Here is a 21,709-nt window from a genome sequence, read left to right on the forward strand (position 1 = left end):
TCATTACCACCATCACCACCACCACCATCCTCACCATCATCCTCACCATCATTACCACCATCACCACCATCACCATCCTCATCACCATCATCCTCACCACCATTACCACCATCCCACCACCACTGTCATCATCACCATCATCCTCACCATCATTACCATCACCACCACCACCATCCTCATCACCATCATCCTCACCATCATTACCACCATCACCATCATCATCACCATCATCATCACCATCATCATTACCACCATCACCACTACTATTATCACCATTCCTACCATCATCCTCCTCCTCCTCCTCCTCATCATCAAGGTCATTAGTATTTGGGGATGTTTAGATTGAGCTAAGACTCAAGGTGACCAGTAGTAGTTCTGAAGGTGATACGCTGTCTCTCACTCAGTGAACGTAGAAATTGTATTGTGTACTGCCTATTTTGGCTTTCATCTTGACAACACCCCTTTGCATCAAATTCCCCATCCCTGCTCTTTTGACTATTTGCAGACAGTGTAGAAAATGATCATAGAGAGAGGTATTGCTTTTATCATTTAATGGAGTGATTCTGTAAGGAAGATGCAACATGTGAGTGGTAAAATACAGTGAAGGAAATAGACAAATAGACTCCTTGTTTTGACCAAATCCTGTTGCCCGTTTGTGATGTGTCCCTGTTTGTTGAAATCAGGTGCTGAGTATCCAGTGAATTTCATGCACACCAACAGAAAATGAGGATGAGTGAAAGAGAGAGAGTAAACTTTCTCAGGGCACCAGGTTCTCACTTCCTCCCACTAAAATCTAGAATAAAAGCATTTTAAAAGAACACTTAAAATATCTCCATACTGTCATGGAGTAAAATCAAAGTCTTGAGCACTATCTACCTTAGAGTTCCCCAAATTCTTATGATGACCATTAATTTATTGTCCAAATAGGGACTCTTTTGAGAATGAAAGGAGGCACTAGAACAAATTAGTAGACATTAATTAACAACTAGACTCCATTAAACTGTCCTAGCCCAACTAGGATGTATAGTCAGCCTGCAAATACCAGACCTTCAGCTCAGCAGATCTGTAACAAATTTGCACCAAACAATAAATGAGAAAAATGACACTGTAAATATGTAAGATTGTTAACTGCGCTTTCCTGGGGCAATCTATTCTTTATCTATTATTGTGTTCTTTCCACTTTTTTTGTGTTCAAGTGTTCTTTTTAAAATAAATTAATTGGTCATGGGGGTAGATGATAGGGTTTCATCATTTTTGTTAATCTATCTGCTTGTTATTTTTTAATTATTTGATTGGCACATAAAATCTGATGAACCTATGTCAATCCAGCCATTTTCATTTTTAGTTTCCTAGTCTCTGTAATCCTCAAATCTGGGATCACTTATCTGGACCTTTCCAGCTCACTGGGAAAGGATCATTTGCTCCATGAGTGAGGACATTCCTACTGAGTCTCAGTCTGTGTGCTGCCCCACATTCATGTCCATTCTCAGAACCACCTATTCTTCCAATTGTGCTAGACTATTTTTTCTCAAATATTTTTATTACAAATTTTTAACCTTGATCTTCCTCCCTGTGAAAACATGGAAAGGCAGCCTCCTCTCTTCCATCAACCCATCCCCAGACATCCCCCACCCCAAGCAATGGCAGCTCCTCCATCATCACAGATACTGGAATTTGTCTCAGAACCATCTGGCATGCATCACTATGCAAACGACGTCCTCACCAGAGGGAGCCCAAAGGGAGATTGCTATCTCAAGCCCCCATGTAGGGTGGTTGTTATTTTTAAAGGCAGCTCATTCAGCCACTGCAGGGAACTAATTTCTTTTCAACACTGCCACAGCACCCATCCTGAAGTTAGGGAAGCTGGACAGAGATGGAGGAGGTGGGGGTAGGGGAACTATTATTAGCCTGATTTCTAGGATCAAAGTCCTTTATGACCTAAAAGATCTAGGCTGTTAAATTATAAATTAGGGTTTAATTAGAGTCTTGTCCATCAACTTTTATCCCTGCTTCAGTTTGGGCAAATGGCTCTTGCTTTGGCAGGTCGTTCCTTAAGTGTTTCGGAGACTGTAAGCTCCAGTATTCGTGTCAAACAGAGGAGCAGATGTGCAGTGCTTTTCCACCCCTAAAGGGTAGAAAGTGGAGATGCATTTCATTTGCTTTAGCAAAAATAACCGCAGATATGAAAGTTTAAAAGTCTCGAAGCATCTACACCTCGCTCATTGTGGGGCACAGATGACGCCACAATCGAAGTCTACTAGGAAGCAGAGGTTAAAGAGCCTGAGATTTCTGCTCACCACTGAACTCGGAATTCTGACTCTGGTAACTCTGGACAACTTATTTAGCTTCTCTAAGCTTCATTTCCCCTCAGTTCTGAGATAAAGATAGTGACAGTAGCTAGTCGTAAAGAAGAATATTTTTATAGAACCACTATTTATTGGGCACCTGGTATATGACAGGCACTGGGTTAAGCTTTGGGAGTTCTATTGTCAATACAACAAAGAAAATGTTTCGTGGAGCTTAAATTCTGGACAGGAGAGAGAGGGAGAAACAACAGACCAATAAAGAAATAAACATGATATAATGAAGAAAAATTGAGTAGTGTGTAGGGAGAAAAATAAGAAGGAGGTACTGAGATGCTAAGTGAGCAAATGTATGTTGAGAAGTTAGCATGGTGCCTAGCAGATAATAGTGGTCAAATAAAATTAGTGATGATGATGATGATGAGATGGTGGTGAAGGTGATGATTGATGGTGATAGTGGTGATGATGATGGTGATAATGGTAGTGACAATGATGATGGTGATGGTGGTGATGATGATGATAGTGATGATGGTGATGGTGGCAATGGTGATGATGGTGATAATAGAGATAACGATGGAACGTGATGATGGTGATGGTGGTAATGGTGATGATGGTGATAATGATGCTGGTGGTGTTGATGATGGTGATGGTAGTGATGATGATGATGATGGTGGTGATACTGGTGATGATAATGATGATGAAGATGACAATGATAATAGGGAGGTCAGTGATGATAATGGTTATTCCTAAAACTTTCTGGACATACCAGATCTCTTTCCTTTATTTTCATTCTTGGAAACAACTCTTCAAAGATTGACTGGAGTGAAGGTATATCAAAGCTATGCCCACTTTTTCTTTTTTCAAGTTGAACTCTGCCTTAGATTTGGCCAAAGGTTTTGGAGTAAGTGTTCAACGAGACATTTATTAAAAGCAATATACACACACAGCCTAAAAAATCATTCAAACTAGGAAAGAAAAGGGTTCTTTGTGTTTTGCTACTTGGCAATAAGTTTGTATTAAATCAGAACAAGACAGATTCTGTGTAGATAGGAACTCTTGGAACCAACTTTTCTAACTGCCCTGAGCTGCACATGGTTGAGTGCCTTTCAACCACACCTGTGCCTTTTATTAAATTCGGGAAGGAAAACTCTTGGACCAGCTTGTTCCATTACTAATTTAGTACTGCAAAGCAAAACAGCAAAGAGGAATGAATTTTCCTTGGACCCTCAGCCCCTTTATAATTTTGTGGTCATCCATTAGCAAGAAACAATGATGGCCATTTCCCTGGTCCCCACAATAGTGGAGGAATGTCTCCATTCCTAGGGTGCTTCTGGCTTCATCCCAAATATGAAGCCATCGTGTTCATCTAGTTTGGGACAAAAATCCCCATGTATTCACCATTGAGGCAGGGGCCAGGCTAAGCCAGAGAATTAATCATTCTCACCCATTCCTCCCTCCCTGTGATGAGTGATAGGGAGGAGATAAAATAAGATGAAAAGCAGCACTAAGGGAATCCCAAGTCTTGCTGCTTATGTCCCTGCAGACACAGTAAGAGTGAAAGCATTTGGCTAAACTAAGGACCATACAAATAGTTAATTAATATTATACTACCAGAAAGGATAAAAAGAAAGTTTTATTATTTGAGGATTTTGGGTTGCAATGAAAACATTTCTAACTTAAGAAAAAAGGAATTCATGAATTGTTCTGGGATAGCTCATGGACTGGAAAGCAGAATTCCAGAACCAGATCTCAGAAAGGATGGAAACTGGGACAGCTTGGGGGCCTCCAGAGACCACTGTCAGAATGAGTGAACACCAACTCTTTCTAGCTTTGGGGTCAATTAACACCAGATTCAAATTCCAGGGACAGCAGAGTTTGTCAGGCTGGCCCCACTTGGGTGACACGCCCAGTCCTTGGCTGTGGGGGATGCCTCAGTTCGTCTGTACTGCTTTAACAATGTACCACGGTCTGTGGTGCTTAGAGAACGGATATTTATTTCTCACAGTTCTGGAGGCTGGCAGTCCAAGATCAAAGTGCTGGCAGGGCTGGCTTCTTCTAAGGCCATCTGCTTGCTGTGTCCTCAGAGTCTTTCCTTAGTGTGTGTCTGTGTCCTAATCTCCACTTCTTTTAAGGACACCAGTCCTATTGAATTGGGGTCCCACCCCTGTGACCTCATTTAACCTCAACTGCATCCTTAGAGACATTATCTCCAAATACAGCCATTAAGGTTAAAAGTATCAGTATTTGAATTTAACTGCAGGGGAGGTACAATTCTGTTCATAACAGGGGTACTGGCACTTTGATTGATAAATCACTGAAAGCATGGAGACCCAAAGAAGGGAGGATGAACCTGTAATCTCAGCACTTTGGGAGGCCAAGGTGGATGGATCACCTGAGGTCAGGAGTTCGAGACCAGCCTGACCAATACAGTGAAACCCTGTCTCTACTAAAACTACAAAAATTAGCAGGGTGTCGTAGCACGTGCCTCTAGTCCCAGCTAGTCAGGAGGCTGAGGCAGGAGAATTGCTTGATCTCAGGAGGTGGAGGTTACAGTGAGCCAAGATCATACCACTGCACTCCAGCCTGGGTGACAGAGCGAGACTCGGTCTTTTTAAAAAAAAAAAAAAAAAAAAAAGAAGGGAGGATGAATGCCAGGTCCAGATACAGACACTCCAGAGACATCAGTGAGCATGGGCCAAGCACAGGCGTGTTGGAATGAGCATGACCTGCTGCCATCCTCCCAGAGGCACACGTTTGGGGCAGGATACAAAGGACCACAATACAGACAGGGGTGTCTGTACTGACAGGGGTGGCAACACAGAGAGGAGAGACTTTTAACTGTGCCTGGCAAGGCAGAGGCAAGGTGGGCTTCAGAGGAAGAGGGCAAGCCTGAGCCGGAGGATGAGTAGCCACCTCCGAGGGGGTCAGTGAGCGTGAACTCTGCCCAGTGCTTTGCAGATCCTGGGGGATGCCATCTGCTTGTTGCTTTTGGGCTTGGACCTCACGTGAATGTGATGGAGACAGTGACCAGGGCTCAGCACCCCTGCTGGGGAAGAACTTACAGCCTTGTTTTCTGAAAAGCTACCCAGGTAACCCTTCCCCCTGCAGCTGTGGAAGACCCCTCGCCATGCTACCCACGGGCCTGGAATACTCACTCCCCCACTGACCCAAATGCACCTGTTCCATGTTCTGTCCTGGGTGAAATATAGGTTCATGCATTGGTTTATTATCATTTTCCTCTCGGGATCTTGGAAATCGGTCATTTGCTAAAGTAACCTCATTCAACATGCTAATGGATTTTCACCCATCAAAGGTCTTCTTTTAAAGGTCACGTAACTGTATTTCCCAAGGCCCGCTAGCCACACCAGGTCAGAGGACTGATTTAATAAGCTGTCATGTTAACCATGTGATAAGTTAGTTGCAGGAGATAGGAATTAAGTTTTTAACATTTGCTATCTTGTATTTAATTATCAAAGGAATGTGCTTTTTTATTTTAGGAAATTTGGAAAATATAGAAGACATACGTAGAAAAGGAGAACCACATATCACATCACCGCCAAGGGGTAACCAAGGTGAATATGTTGATATGTGATTGATTACTTTCAAGTCTCATTATCTGCCTGCACACACAGAAAACAGTTCATGGAGCAGTACGTTAAGTTCTGTGCAGGACCTCACTCTGCCCCTTCCACAGAAGAGGGACGCGTGTCCGCAGCCTCATTACGGGCAAAGTGCAGCTGGATGCGGGCTGCTTGGCATTCTCCCACGGGACGACTTCGTAATTGATTTATCAAGCCCCTATTCTTGGACATTGACATCACTCCCAAATTCATCCCCTTCTTTTTATTACCACATTTTAAACACTTAAAACATTTAAATATTTAAAACATTTAAAAACAGCTAACTTTCTAGCACATCAACGTCTATGTGCATCTCAGGTTATTTTCCAGGGATCGCAGCCTGGAAGCAGAATTACTAGACTGGAGGATGAAAACTTTCAGCTTCTTGCTACACATGGGCCGTTACAAGGCCTGGACATTTATGCTCTAGGCGAGAGGATTTGCTTTCTTGCAAGTCTCACCATTTCGACTCTTCATTTCCCTGTCTCTGAATCTGGCTGCTACGGAGGCCAGGGTTGGCAGGTGGTGTTTCAGGGGTCACTTGGATCACTAGCTCCGGGACAGTTTCTCCTGCATCACGCTGGTAACATCTCTCAACCCGCCCTTAGGCTCGGCGAGAGGTGGTGCCCATCATTTCTGCCCACGTCCCATCAGTCAACGCCTGCTTGCCCAGCTCCACTAAAGGCTGCAGGGTTGGCCTGTGGTCTAGCGTTGCTAGGGCCAGAGAGAACCCCCATACTGGATGCTGGTGAACTAGCCACCCTTTGGCATCAAAAATGATTAAAGTCTCCGTGAAGATTACACAGCCAGGGAGGGGCAGAGCTGGAATCCAAGCCCCGGTGGTTCAACCCAGAGCCACAATCCACTTAACTCATTCACAGACCCTTGCTCTGGGTCCAGCTGTATTTTGCCCCGGGGATTGAGCAGTGAGCAAAATGGATAAAAATATGAACCAAAGAAGAAAACGAATAATAAATAAATGCATAAGTAACATAGCCATATGACATTGGAGAGGAGCTGACGGGGGGGCGGGGACCCAGGTGGCTGCAGGGTCACTGTAAGCCGGTCCCTGTGGTGTGGGGGGTGCAGAGGGGCGGGAGCACAGAGCTGTCATCTGACCGAAGGCTAGTGGCCCTCCAGCTGCTGGGCTGGAAGCAGTCTGCGGGGGGCCAGGGTGGGAGCTGACGGCAGTTGCCCAGGTGATAGGTGGGCTAGGGTGGTCAGGGCCATAGCAGCAGAGGTGGGAGGGGTGCAGGCTTAAGGCGAAGCCAGCGGGATTTGCTAATGGATTGGGTGTGGGCCGTAGGGCAGAGTGATCCATTGACGCGCCCCCGGGGTTGACCTGAGCAGTTTGGCGAGAATGTAGGAATAACAGGCACGGATGGTGGGTGGCGGGTGAGTCGGGGGGATGTCAAGAGTTTAGGTTCGAACCCGAGAAATCTCCAAATCCAAGATCCTAAAGGAGTGAGTCCAACATGACAGAGTATTTTGCCTGGTGCCTGGCACCTACAAAATCCTCAGAAACGCTGTCTCCTGGGCCGACTCCCTACTACCCCAGGGTGGGCAGGGCCCCGGGCCCCGGGCCACGTGACCCTGCTCGCTGCTGTCTTTCGGTGCCTGCGGCTCCTCGCATTCATCTCCCACACGAAAGCCCAGGAAATATGAGCTGTGGCTGAGTGCGGGCCATCCCGGGAGTCAGGGGAGATGGATGCTCTGTGTGGAGAGGGGCCCCTCCGGGCTCATGCTGGCGGGAGCGGCAATTCCTCTGCCCACGCCTCTGGAAACCCGATCGCTCCCTGTCTGTTAGGAAGAGGGACTCACTGGCAGGTGATTATTTTTGCTTTCCCACTTCATATCAAACACACCGAAGATTAGTCCCCTCAAAGGCCAGCTGTTGACAAGGAGGCTGGAAGGCAGCGGGAGGACGTTCCTGCTGCTCCTTCATGACCTCATTAGGTCGCTAAGCAGGGAGTCCCTCACCCCAGACCCTGGAGGCACACACAGCAGGAGCTGGGGGCCGGGCTCTCTGGAATGTCAGGGAAGCCCCTGGGGCTGGTCTCTGGGCTTGATAAACTCAGGTCTCACTTATTCCAGGAAGTCTCCATGCTCTGGGATATAACTTCCCTGTTATGGGGCCTCATAGCACCTGCCCTTCACCCTGGCTTCCTAACACTGCACCCTTGCAATCATTTTATTAATCATCCATCACCATTTGTGTAGCACCCATCTCTCCCACATGACTGCGAACCTCCTGGGGAGCAAGGTCCACATCTCTCTGGTTTTGTTAGACCCATTCCAGAGCCTAACACGTGACAGGGGACCAATCCATACTCATGGATTGGCTGTTGACATTATCTGTGCAGAATGGAATGGAAAAAGCCGGGTTGATGAACAAACACAAATATGAGTCATCACTGTCTTCTATCTTGAGCTATGAGATTTTTTAAAAACCGAAATGACAGGCATTTGCCAGTAATCTGAAACCACTGGTTCCGATCTGTGGCTATGTGCACAGTACTTAACAGCTTGCAAAAGGCTTTCTACATCATGCGTCCCAGGCCCGGTTCCTAATAGGCCATGACTGACACCGGTCTGCAGTCCAGGGGCCTGGGACCCATGATGGACAAAGCCTTTTGCAAGCTGTTAAGATGTCACTATGGGAAGCGGATAACATCATTTTAAGGAAGTCTGATTTTGTGGGCCAGGTATTATACTTATTTATAAAAATTTCCAAACACTTAAGTAGGCAAATAGTCTGATGAGCTTTCATAAACCTACTAACTACATTCAAGTTTTCAATACTTTGCCATGCTTCCCAGATTTCACATCATTTCTTTCCTAAACACTTAAATCATCATCGTTTTAAAAAAAACAGACATTTTCTTACCTAATAGCAAAAGCATCCCCAGAGAAAATACAGTCTTATACATATGAATTGGACTATCATTTTTACCAGTATATGCTGTTCCCATTGCTGGTTTACTAAACTTAATTGAGGAGTATTACAGAATTCACAGAAGGCGTTTTTGTTGGTGCATTTTCTCAATACACACATATTACATCAGATCATCAGGCCTTAAATCTTCAGGATTGCTATCTTGAAAAGTCCGTGACATCTTTTTCCGACGTCATACTTGGAAAGGTTGGAAAACTCTGATTTAAAACGTCATTTCAGCCACAACCCGATTTCTCCCCCAGCCGACTCTTGATGGAAGTTGCAAAGAGAACAAATTGGGGCGGCTCAGGATTCTTCTGCTTTGCCTGGTTTCTTTTGCTACCATCCCATCCGGGTGTTCCCAGGATAAACTGGCATCAGACAAGGGGTGGCTAGAGGGGGCTAGCCCACAGAGCATGGTCAGGGTGAGTGCGGCTTAGAAATGGCTTTAGTTTCTGAGTTGTCTGGAAGGATGAACTTAGAGGTTGAGTCCATGGGACAGTTTGGGTCCCAGATAACTCAGCTTTCGTCCTAATCTGCTGTTTGCCATCCACAGGCCATTGCTGGAATCAGTTAACCCCTCTGAACCTCAGATTTGCCACCTGCAAAATGGGTATAAGAATCCTAACCTCACAACCTACTCTCCTACTCTCCTTAAAGACCCAGTTAAGACCATCCAGAACAGCGGTCCCCAACGTTTCAGGCACCCAGTCTCGCGGAAGACAGTTTTCCACAGTCCTGTTGGGAGGGACAGTTTTGGGATGACACTCTTCCACCTCAGATCATTGGGTATTCATTAGATTCTTGTAAGGAGCGTGCAACCTAAATCCCTCACATGCATGGTTCACGTACTGCTCCTGCGAGAATCTAATGCCGCCACTGATCTGGCAGGAGGTCGAGCTCTGGAGGTCATGCTCGCTCGCCCTCCGCTCCCCTCCTGCTGTGCGGCCTGGTTCCTAGCAGGCCATGGACTGACACCGGTCTGCAGTCCAGGGTCCTGGGACCCATGATGGAGAAAGCCTTTTGCAAGCTGTTAAGTACTGTGCACATTCTCCTGGGCACACAGGAGCTCTGCCTTTGCAGTGATCTCTGTGCGGAACCCCCATCCTTGGGGATCTTGGAGCTGCCATGAGTCCTGGTGCTCCTGCCACGCACCTGCACTTTGCTGCTCTCTTGTCAGTATTTTCATCGGAGCTGCCTCCCCACCGGGCCAGAGCACCTGGCTCTAATGCAGAGGAATCCAATCCACCAGCGGCTTTTCCTAAAAGGCCAAACCACTTCGTGGGCTGATCCTTTTTTTCTCTAACATGGCCAAACGGCCACCAAATGGCCGGCTGGCCGGGGCCAAAAAGCCCCTTCCCAGGACACACCCCAAAGCTCCACATCCGCAACCCTCACCTGGCAACGGCCTTTGGAAGGAGGTGCAGGGCTGATCTGTGTCCTGTGGTCAAATGCAGCGGATCTCAGTCCTGGCTTTGCTCTCGGATCCCCTGGGGAGATTCCCAGGCCTCATCCCAGAGAGGCTGGGTTGGAATCTCTGGCATGGGGGTCTGGGCACTGGGATTTGCTGGGAGCTCCCCGGGGAATTCGGATGTGCAGCTGGGGCTGGGAACAAGCATCTTATCCATCGTTCAGGTCAGCCAACTTGCTGGTTAAAGTCGGTGAGAAATGAAATCAACCAAGTTAGTCATTTGACAACAAAAAATTTAAATAAGTTTATCTGGTGCCACACGGAGATTGAGTCACAGAGGGCAGATGAAACCTCTGCTGGCTTCTTCTCCTCCATGGAAGAGATCCTGGTGGGATTAGTCATGATGGCCGCTCCGCTGGTTCTTGTACATGTGCAGCTTTACCTGCGGAAACTGTTGTTGGCTAGAGACAGGGCAGGCTTTGTCCCTGGTCTACTCTTGGGATTTGGACTATTTCTCCGAGCATCCTGATGGGATGAACATCATTCATTCATTCAGTCATGCCCTCAATTGTTTCCTGCATATCAGGAACTGTGCAAAGTCACAAGTATACATAGATTGATAGGACCTGGTCATCATCTTCAAGTGGGAAAAAATTATGGGAACACAACAATAATTAGAGCTAGAGTTTACAGTGTCTTTCTTCTTTCTAAGCATTCTGCAAAGAGCTTGCCAGAATTTACTGTGTCTCCTTCTTGCTAGGCATTCTGTGAAGAACTTGCTAGAAGTTACTGTGTCTTCTTCTTGCTAAGCATTCTGTGAAGAACTTGACATGCATTCTCTCGTTTGATCACTCCAGCAATTCTACTAAGTAGGATCATAGAGTTGATTAAGATAATAGTTCTTATAACCATTTCATGATTCTATGATCATTTTCTGTAGAAAAATCTGAGGCTCAAAGATGTTAAGTAATTTGCACAAGGTCACAGCACATACTGGCAGAGCTGGGATTCCCACCCAGCCCAACTCCAGGTAATGCTCCTCACCCAGCATATCACTGCCTCTCACAGTGGCAGAACATGAATTACCTCTTCACTTTATTTAGTATGTAGCAATGTTAAATTTTCAACAGCATCATCTCTGACAATATTGTCCTTTGTGGCTTATGAGTTTTGAATCTTATTTATAACATTCTTGTTTGTCCCAATATCATAAAGATAGTCTCCTGAATTTTCCTCTAGAGGATTTAAAACATCGCTTTAGGCATTTGTAGATTTTTAATTATCCGGAAATTATTTTTGTAAATGATCTAAAGTAAGAATCTAATTTGTTGTTCCCATTAGAGAACCAATTTCCCCAGGACTATTTATTTAAAAGCCCAGCATTTAGCCCATTGGTTTATAAAACTATCTCTTCCACAGGCCAAGTTTCACACTGCCTCCCAACCTGATTCTGTCATAATTCTTAGCGATTCACCCCAGACTCTGAGATCCTAGACATCTCTTCCAAAGTTCTCCTCCTGACACAGCCTCATCTGTTCTTTCCATGGTCAAATCAAGACCACGACGTTACCAATAACTGTACCCCCTTCAGTTCCAAACATCTCATAGCCAACTACCATCTCTGACATGTCCACCTCATTCCCTTCCTTCAACTGCTCATAGATTCCAGAGTCTTTCAATCCACTCTCCCTCACACTCCTCCAGTGTCCCTTAGACTGGTTTATACAACAGCCTACTCAATATCTACTTAGAGAACTAATAGGCGACTCTGATGGCCCAAAGTTTTTCATTTCTAACCTCCTAGGCCTGTTTATTCTAGTGTCCCATATCACAGCTAAAGCCAACTCCAGTCCTCAGGATAAAAACCCAGAGTAAGCCTTGACTTCTGCTTTCACTTCCTATGTACAATAAAACAGCAAATCCCACTCACCCTGCCTGTGAGACATAACCCAGTCTAACTACTTCTGCCTCTCGCCACTGCCACACCACTGGCCAAGCCATCGCCCTCTTGAGCTTGGAGCATTGCAGTAGCCTCGCTGGCACACTTCCCTCTCCATATTCTCGGCAAGCAGAGTGATTAAAGCCAGAGCAGGCTGTGCCTTTGCTCTCCGACGGCCTTCCCATGCTCTTTCCTTAAGAGGAATAAATGGGGCCGGGCGCGGTGGCTCAAGCCTGTAATCCCAGCACTTTGGGAGGCCGAGATGGGCGGATCACGAGGTCAGGAGATCGAGACCATCCTGGCTAACACGGTGAAACCCCGTCTCTACTAAAAAATACAAAAAAAAAAAAAAACTAGCTGGGCATGGTGGCGGGCGCCTGTAGTCCCAGCTACTCGGGAGGCTGAGGCAGGAGAATGGCGTGAACCCGGGAGGCGGAGCTTGCAGTGAGCTGAGATCTGGCCACTGCACTCCAGCCCGGGCGACAGAGCAAGACTCCGTCTCAAAAAAAAAAAAAAAAAAAAAAAAAGAGGAATAAATGGATATTCCTTTTATCCCATTAGTGGCCATGGGATCAAGAGTAATGACCTCCTTTCTGATATTGGTAATTTGTGTCTTCTCTCTTTTTCTCTTTGTTAGCCTGGCTAGAAGTTGATCAATTGCATTGAGCTTTCCAAAAGATCTCTGCAGGTTTTATGGATTGTCTCTGTTCTCCTATTTTTCAATTGCCTTGATTTCTGCTCAACTTTTTATTATTTTTTTCTTCTGAAAAATATTCACTGCTCAGTGCACAGGTGAGGTCTCCCTCCATATCACCTTTCTCTGTGGACACCTTTCTCTGTGGAGACCATTCTTTTAAAGACAGTGCCTGGAAAACAATACAATACCTGGGTATGTTCTGTGGCTGCCCAGGGCCCACTGGGGACACTAGAGGTCTAGGAAGCTGTGCTAAGATAGGAGTCATTCTCATAGCAGCCACAGCCCACTCTTTGCTCAGAATAAAGGTGTTGCTAATTAAACACTCACAGTTGCTTTTTAAAAAATACTTGATTTCAACACAGGTCATCTGCATTCTGTGCTAGTGCAATCAGATTTCAGATGTAGATGAAGGCCTGTGCATTTGTCTCTGTGGCTGTCTGAGCCCTTCATTTCAACTTACTGAAATTCTTTATTCAATAAACATTTATTAAGCACCTCTTAAATGCCAGGTCCTAAGTTGTGGTCTTTTATAAATGCATTAAGCACAATTGGCTACCATCTCTGGAATCACTACCGTTCTCACCCATTTCATGAGATTTTCTTCTGAGTTTTGTGAATCTTACGGTTTGATGCAATAGTCTGTCTTCAGCCAAGTTTTTTGCTTGTTTGTTTTTGTTGTTGTTTTGTTTTCTGAGATGAAGTCTCGCTCTGTCACCCAGGCTGGAGTGTGGTGGCATGATCTCAGCTCACTGCAACTTCCACCTCCCGGGATTGAAGCAATTATCCTGCCTCAGCCTCCCGAGTAGCTGGGACTACAGGTGCGTGCCACCACGCCTGGCTGATATTTTGGTATTTTTAGTAGAGACGGGATTTCACTGTGTTGGCCAGGCTGGTCTCGAGCTCCTGACCTCGTGATCCGCCCGCCTCAGCCTCCCAAAGTGTTGGGATTACAGATGTGAGCCAGCACGCCTGGCCTCAGCCAAGATTTTATAAAAAGAGTAGCAAGGGCTAAGTGCAGAGCCCTGTGGCAAGCTATGAGGGACTTTTCTCCGAATGAACTCTCCTAGCCTAATAGACTGTGTGTGCACGTGTTTGCGTCCATATACACTACATCTCTCATATAGAAAAGTTTTAGATGGCCAGTTCTAAAGACAATGTCATGAAGCATCTTAACATATTTTTAAATTGTTTGCTACTTTAGTAGACAGAAAAAATATATTTGTTGAGCACAGATGTTTCTGTCTATTATGAACTTTAAGTGATACTGTTAAGGAAGAAGGGCAACCCTCCAAGGGCCCTGATTTGGGGGCAACACTTGCCCTTTTTACTTTTAACACGGTTCAGAGGCTGAGGTTCCACCATAGTTTTTCATTTTTCATCATCCTTCTCACTTAACAACAGAATCTCCCATTGTGATGGTCTTTCGGTCATTTACCTCCCCTCTCCCCTTCTTCTGTATTTTTATTTTCTTATACTACTCATGTCTTCCTGTTGTTTTCCCACTAGGCTGCTTTATCAATATTTAGTTTGTAAATACTGATTTTCTAAATTGCTGTGCTCATAGTGTTTAGCCAGCATACTCCATTTCAATGAATCACTTGTAAATCCATTCATTCATTTGTTGTCAGCCCTGGCTGCACACAGAAGTGCCTAGTAAGCTTCCAAAAGTCACCTTGGCCCCATCACAGACCAATGAAGCTAGAATCGCAGGAGGCAGAGTCCGGGTGTGGACAGTTGTCAAAAGTTTCCCAGACAATACTGTCATGCAGCCAAGGCTGAGAAATGCTGATTTCACAGATATTACTAAATGTTTCTACGACCAAGATAGGGGAGGGTCCTGGAGGAGTGATAAGGAGGGTTTCCTGGAAGAAGAGAAACATAAGTGCGGTGGGTTGGATTTCCCAGGGAGGAACACAGCAATATGACCCGCCCCACAAGCCCCTCTGCAGCAAGACCTTGCCAGTCTTTCCTCTTGAACCTGGCGTGGGCAGGTCCTGTGACTGCTTTGACCAACAGAATGATGGAAATGACACTGTTTCCACTCTGGGCCCTTAATTGGGCTCTGCTACCTCTCCTGGTAGCTCCTATCTTTCAAGGTACTGGTCCATTTCATCTAAGTTATCAAATCTGTGGGTATTGAGTTGCTTGACTTATTCCTTTTATGCCATTAGTGGCCGTGGGATCAAGGGTAATGACTTCATTTTCCTTTCTGATATTGGTAATTTGTGCCTTCTCTCTTTTTCTCTTTGTTTGCCCGGCTAGAAGTTGATCAACTGCACTGAGCTTTCCAAAGGATCTCTGCAAGTTTTATGGATTGTCTCTGTTGTTCTCCTGTTTTCAGTTGCCCTGATTTCCGCTCAATTTTTTATTATTTTTTTCTTCTGCTGGCTTTAGGCTTGAATTTCTCTTCTTTCTCTAGTTTCTTAAAGTGGAAGCTTATGTTACTGATGTTTTTATCTTTTTCTTTTCTTCTTTTATTTTAGTTTTTGGAGACAGGATCTTGCTCTGTTGCCCAGGCCAGAGTGCAGTGGTGCAATCATAGCTCACAGCAGCCTTGAGCTCCTAGGTTCCAATGATCCTCCTACCTCAGCCTCTGCAAGTAACTGGGTCCTACAGTGCAAAAGCAGAAGCTTCTAGGACCTCTTAAAACAGAGGTTTGGAATGGGCACAGCCCCCTGCCAGCCCTTTTATTAGTTAAAGTGGGTTACAATCCCAGCTGGTTCAAGGAGAGGGGACTGCGCAGGGCTGGGGATCCCTGCAGGTATGGCTCATTGACAGTCACCAAACTCCGGAACCATCACTCTGACCCTTTTCACAGCCCATCCAACTGTAGTTGGAGCCCAAACAAGAACCTGGAGTCTTCAAAGAACGATAGGTGGGAAAGGGACACATTGACTGCTCTCTCTTTGATTTCAGCCTCAAGAAAATGAAGTCTGGGATCTCCTTCCCGACTAAGGTGTCATCCCCACAGCAGCAGCAGCAGCAGCGGCAGCAGCACCCGGAATTTGTCAGAAATCAGAATCCCAGGCCCACCCCAGACACAGAGAACTGGAATCTGCATTTTAATGAGATCCCAGGAGACTGAAATGCACCTTAAGGCACGAGGAGAAAGAGCTCTAGACTCTCCACCATCTCAGAGAACTTGCACACCAGGTTTGCAGAGCAAAACCCAGAGAATGATGGCAAAGGCTGCTGCCACCACCGCACAAAATCACTTCTAAGGGGACCCTGGAAATGAGAAGCAACCTTTCTGTTCTCAGACATACGTCCCAGCATGTAAGGCTCCGATGCAGCAGGGAGAGGGGACAGCTTGGTTTCAGACAGTGCATTCTGACCACTCGCCCAAAAAGGGCCCCTTCCAACCCAAGGCTCTGGGAATCCAGGAAATCCCAATTTAGATATGCAGCTTTGGAAACTGGCAGCAAATAGAGAATGGAATCCGGAAGCCCCTTGCCATTGTGAATGCAAAGTCTAGACACTGGAAAGGGAGCCACCGAGGCAGGAAGAAGTGAAAGTCCCTTTCTCAGCGATCTACCTTCCAGGAAGCAACAACCCAGCAGGTCTCAACAAAGCCCTGAGGCTGTGATTCAGCTACCCCTGGGGCAGGTCCAATGCACTGTTATCATACTCTGTGAGCCTGGTCCAAATACTCACACACCCAACCTAGTGCTTCCTCGCGATAACACCAGTAGCAGGAGCAGCCCAGTGTCATCCTGCACAAACAGGTGGTGTTTACGTACGGCATGTCACCCAGAGCCATCTGACCAGCCGTGCCAGCCGGGAGCAAAGGGGGCTGATAAAGGCAGCTTATCACAAAGGATTAGCAAGTGTTATTTTCTTTCTGTTTGTTTGAAGTTCAGTATTTGGACAATCGCCGTGAACCCCAGTGTGGCCAGGGCCAAGTTTAACAACGACGGGCAGAGATTGCTCGGGTAAGATGAAATGACATGAGTGAGCCGGTGTTGTGCGGGGGAGACCCGCTGCAGGGATTTGTCAGGCTGGGTTTTGACGGGTGGAGACAACATGAGGATTAATGAACCGCTTTGGCTTTAGACAAAATAACCAAGTAAAGTAAAACTTCTGTGTGCACCAGATCGGGGCTTCTCAACCTAGGCTGCATGTTAGAATCACCTGGGGACTGTTGCCACTTTGCCACACAGGGGACGCCCCCAAAGCAATGAAACCCCGGTCTCTGGAGGTAGGAGTCCCACATCTATTCCTTAAAGGTTCCAGTGTGCGACCTGGTTTGAGAAGTGGCTCCCTGGAGCGAGGCTTCCCCAGCTTTCATGTACATTCCAACCACCTGGGGAGCTGGTTAAAATGAAGATTCTGATTCAGCCTATCAAGGGTGGGGCCTGGGGTTCTCCATTTTTAACACCCTCCCTGGGATGCTGGCGCTGCTGGTCCAGGACCACACTTGGAGCAGAAAAGAGAATTGACTGCTGTCCAAATGTCCCCAGCCTCACCTCCAAATCGTCTGTGAGGCTGTCAGAGGAGTATAACGGTTCTCGTGGATGGGGGAGGTGATGGCCAAGTTACTAATTGATGGGAAAGAGATGAGCAGAGCTCGGAGTGAGGGGCTCCACTGCAGGGGCTTGAGTTGTCCACTCCCAGAGAGACCGCCACTGGGCAGAATGAACACGGCTGGGTTTTGTGAGTTAACCAGGTACGGATTAGAGAATAAAATCTTGGCCAGGCACGGTGGCTCATGCCTGTAATCCCAGCACTTTGGGAGACTGAGATAAAGGGATTGCTTTAGCCCAGGAGTTCAAGATCAGCCTGGGTAACATAGTGAGACACCATCTCCATAAAAAATACAAAAATTAGCAGGGTGTGGCGGCATCCCCCTGTAATCCCAGCTATGTGGGAGGCTGAGATGGGAGGATCCATTGAGTCCAGGAGATCAAGGCTGCAGTGAGCCGAGATCACTCCACTGTGCTCCAGCCAGGGCAACAGAGCTGGCAAGACCCTGTCTCAAAAAAAAAAAAAAAAAGAATAAAATATAAATATCATGACAAAATGTTAAAAATACGTCTTTACTGGGATATTATTCACACACTATAACATGCTCCCATTTAAAGAGCACAATGCCATGGTTTCTAGCATATCTCGAGAGTTGGGCAACCATCACAACTGTCTGGATTTAGAACATTTGTCACCTATCAAGGTGCCATTTCAGGCCACCTTCTTCCCATCACCTCTGGGAAGATTGCATGCAAGAATATCCCCGTAGGAATCGAAAGAGTTGAGCCCCTGGTTGGAAGCACAGGGTGTCATCATATCCTTAGTAAGGGGAGGTTGTGGACACAAAGTATGTCACTGACTCCAGGAAGCCCTCTGTGATGCCCCCAGGCCAGAGTATATCCACTTCCACCATGTTCTCAAAGCACCCAGCTTACCTGCCATTCCCATCACCCAAGCCAACCAGGCTGGGGATCCCACCAAGTCAGGACCTGTGTTTTTCATAAATCTAGCCCCAGACCAAGCCTTATTCCAGGCCACAGTAGGGTGCAGTACACGTGTGGGCTGTGAGCTTGCACCAAGACCCTGCTATGCTGTAGTGTAATGTCTGGAGACGGGTACGGTGTGGTCTGTCCTTGTCCTCTATGATTGTAGTAGAAAGAATGCTCAATTACCAAGAAGTCTGCATCTGAAGCTCACAGCCAGCATCTCAGTGTCCTCAAATGTAAACTACAGACAACCTCCCTCCTGGGCCATTAACCATCCAGGGCTTCTATAACCTGGGAGCAGTGAAGATTAGATCTCCTCAAGGATGGAACTGGAGGCAATGAGTGGAGTTCAAGGTTGGAAAATTCTAGTTGGATATGAAGAAACAGCGATTCCCCTGATGTTGGAGGTGTCTTTTAGGTTGGTGAGTTCCCATTCCTGGAAGTATTTTAGGTAAATGCGGATCCAAGATGTTACCTAGGAAAAGAGGGTGACCTTGAAGATCTGTTGTAACCTTGTGCTTCTGTGATGAAGTTTTTCCCTCAGGAAAAAGATGTATTCTTACTAAGCACTGACCACGTGGTGCTGAGTTTTGGAGGCAAGCTGACCAGGAGGAGAATGGTTCCACCGACAGAGTCGGAGGACCTCAAGAAAGAACAAGTTCATCTTAACCAGAAGCCCATAAAGAGCTCTTACGGCCCTAGGCAGTGTTTGTGAAGCATCTCAAATGCTGATGGTTCCCTGCTGATATTTTCACTAAGGGATTTTGGTTAGGGTGGCAAAACTGAAATCTATATATTTTCCAGAGTCTCATTAGTGGAAGCAATGGGGTGGAGATTTTAGAAACACATTTTTTTTTTTTTTTTTTCCTGAGACGGAGTCTTGCTCTGTCGCCCGGGCTGGAGTGCAGTGGCTGGATCTCAGCTCACTGCAAGCTCCGACTCCCAGGTTTACGCCATTCTCCTGCCTCAGCCTCCCGTGTAGCTGTGACTACAGGCGCCTGCCACCTCGCCCGGCTAGTTTTTTGTATTTTTTAGTAGAGACGGGGTTTCACCGTGTTAGCCAGGATGGTCTCGATCTCCTGACCTCGTGATCTGCCCGTCTCGGCCTCCCAAAGTGCTGGGATTACAGGCGTGAGCCACCGCGCCCGGCCTAGAAACACATTTTAAAAAGAGAAAGACATGGTTGGTCTTGTGCTCTTCCCCTTTTCCCTTCCTCAGGCCTGGATCATGGAATCCATCCAGTGACAAGGACCATGACGGTCAATTGTCAAGCATGGCAGGGCAGGAAGTCCCAAGGACACGGATCCATGACAACACTTTTAGGTGAGCATAATGGCCCTGAAGTATCTCCAAGCATTTATATGAGGAAAAAGTTTTTTTTTTTTTTTAAAAAAAAAAAAAAAAAAAAGAGCACTGATACATTGATTTGTTTAAGTCACGGTTAAGTTTTTAACTGCAGCTCAACACATTCCTAACTGAAAGCAATCATTTTTCCTGGCCCCTCCTGTCCGGAGCTGCACACCCCGGCCATAGCGAATAATAATTGAGGATTAAACGCCTGAGCTATATTCATTTCCACCCCACACCTTCTCCCTATCTTTGCCTTTTTTCCCCTGTACTAATACCTCATTAAAGATGGCGCTCTTCCTGCTGCTTCTTCACTCACTTTTCCCGCGCCGGGGAAAATTGTTACTTAATAGCGCAAGCGCAACATGACCTCCGACCGGAGAAACCGAAACTAACCTGGCCACGCCCTCGGCAATGAGATCATTTCCGCCTTAGCCCAACCCCTTCCCTTCCAAGTGTATATAAGGCAGTGCATTACCGCCATTAAATGAGACTTGATCAGAGCACTGTCTTGTCTCCATTTCTCGTGTCTCTTGTTCCCCAAATTCCCACCCCCTCCTCCAGGGCCTGCTCTGACTATCCCGCGGGCTGGGATACCTCCTATATGCAATAGAGATGGCAAAGATAAGAACAAACAAATTCGGCCACTTTCTGTGAGATTACACAAGAACTCTCCATCCTATTCACTATTCCAGGCAGACAGCAAATGACAGCTGTCTGCCTGGAATGTGTCAAGCCTCCCCAGCTTTGTCACTGTTGGCATGTTAGGCTGGCTGCTTCTCTGTGGCAGTGCTGTCTTGTGTGTTGTAGGAAGTTTAGCAGTACCCCTGGCCTCTACCCACCAGATTCCAGTAGCATCCCCCGCTCCCCATTTGTGACAACCAAAACTGCCTCTAGACACTGCCAAATGTCCCCTGGGGGAAGCATTTGAGAACCATCATTGTAGACATTATGGGAATTTGGCTTTGACTCATGGGATTTTGAGCAGAGGAGGAACCAGACCTGACTATATTTTAAGAGGATCTCTTGCTCTCATGTGAGAATGAACTGTGCAGAGGAGGTTCAGAAGGGCCCAGGAGCCCATGAGGAGGGGACTGAACTAGCGCTGGAAAGGCAAGGGGGCCTGTCCAGGATGTAGTGGGAGTTGACGGGAAGGGGTGCATCCAAGATTGATTCTTTGAGCTTTTGGTTCCGTGGAGATGCCATTTTCTGAGGTGAGAAAGGTCAGGGGTGGACCAGGTTACCAGGTGCAATCAGCATCTGCAGAGACTGGGGCCCCAGGGGTGCTGATACGGTGGCCGGGGGGGCAGTGCACATTCTTCACCTTCAATAGCCAAGATCTTTACTTTTAACCCAGTTCTTGGCATCAAAGATCCACCCACATGCACAGGCCCCATGAAGGCAATCACCACATTTTACTATATGGTTTGTCTTTTCAGAAAATTCCTGAGCATTTCCCTGAAAGAGACTGAAATCCATTTTTTCAGATCTTTAGGCACAGTCAATTAATGCATAAGGTCAAAGTACTAATCATCTATTCACAGACAATTCTATCACCAGGCCTCCAAAAGCATGAAGTGAACAGACCAGCCTGTGATACAGAATTCAAATTCTCCCATTCCCATCAGAACCCCATCAGGGAGGAGTGGCGGTCACAGGCAGTACCTGCCATGGGACATTGCTGTGTAAACCTCCACCCATCAACAGCCACCCAGCTGACCACACGGTCCCCAGCATGGAGTGGACACCTCCTTTGTTTACAAGTTGACACGTCTGGAATACACCCAAAGCATGCACCAGAGATAGCCATTCATTTATCTGCACCGCCTGTTTTCAATAGTCAGATTCTCACGAACAAACCTCGTTCACCCGCACCAAAAATAACATGAACAGTTTAGAGGAATCCAGGCCCTACTTGGTGCTGCACAGAGTTTCATGCAAGCCATCACAGAGGGCCAAACCAGGACCTTCGTAGGTGATTTTACGAACAAGGCAGAATATTGATCC

At 46.6% G+C, this 21,709-nt stretch overlaps 1 long non-coding RNA gene across 1 annotated transcript; it reads left to right on the forward strand.

The window, feature by feature from the left end:
- The first annotated feature begins 19,202 nt into the window (after positions 1-19,202).
- LOC144338155 (uncharacterized) lies at positions 19,203-21,709 on the forward strand. The gene is made up of 2 exons (XR_013412018.1): positions 19,203-19,469; positions 20,493-21,709. It is a non-coding gene; the product is annotated as an uncharacterized LOC144338155 (long non-coding RNA).

Source organism: Macaca mulatta, chromosome 20 (assembly GCF_049350105.2).
Source record: "Macaca mulatta isolate MMU2019108-1 chromosome 20, T2T-MMU8v2.0, whole genome shotgun sequence".
Lineage (NCBI taxonomy): Eukaryota > Metazoa > Chordata > Mammalia > Primates > Cercopithecidae > Macaca > Macaca mulatta.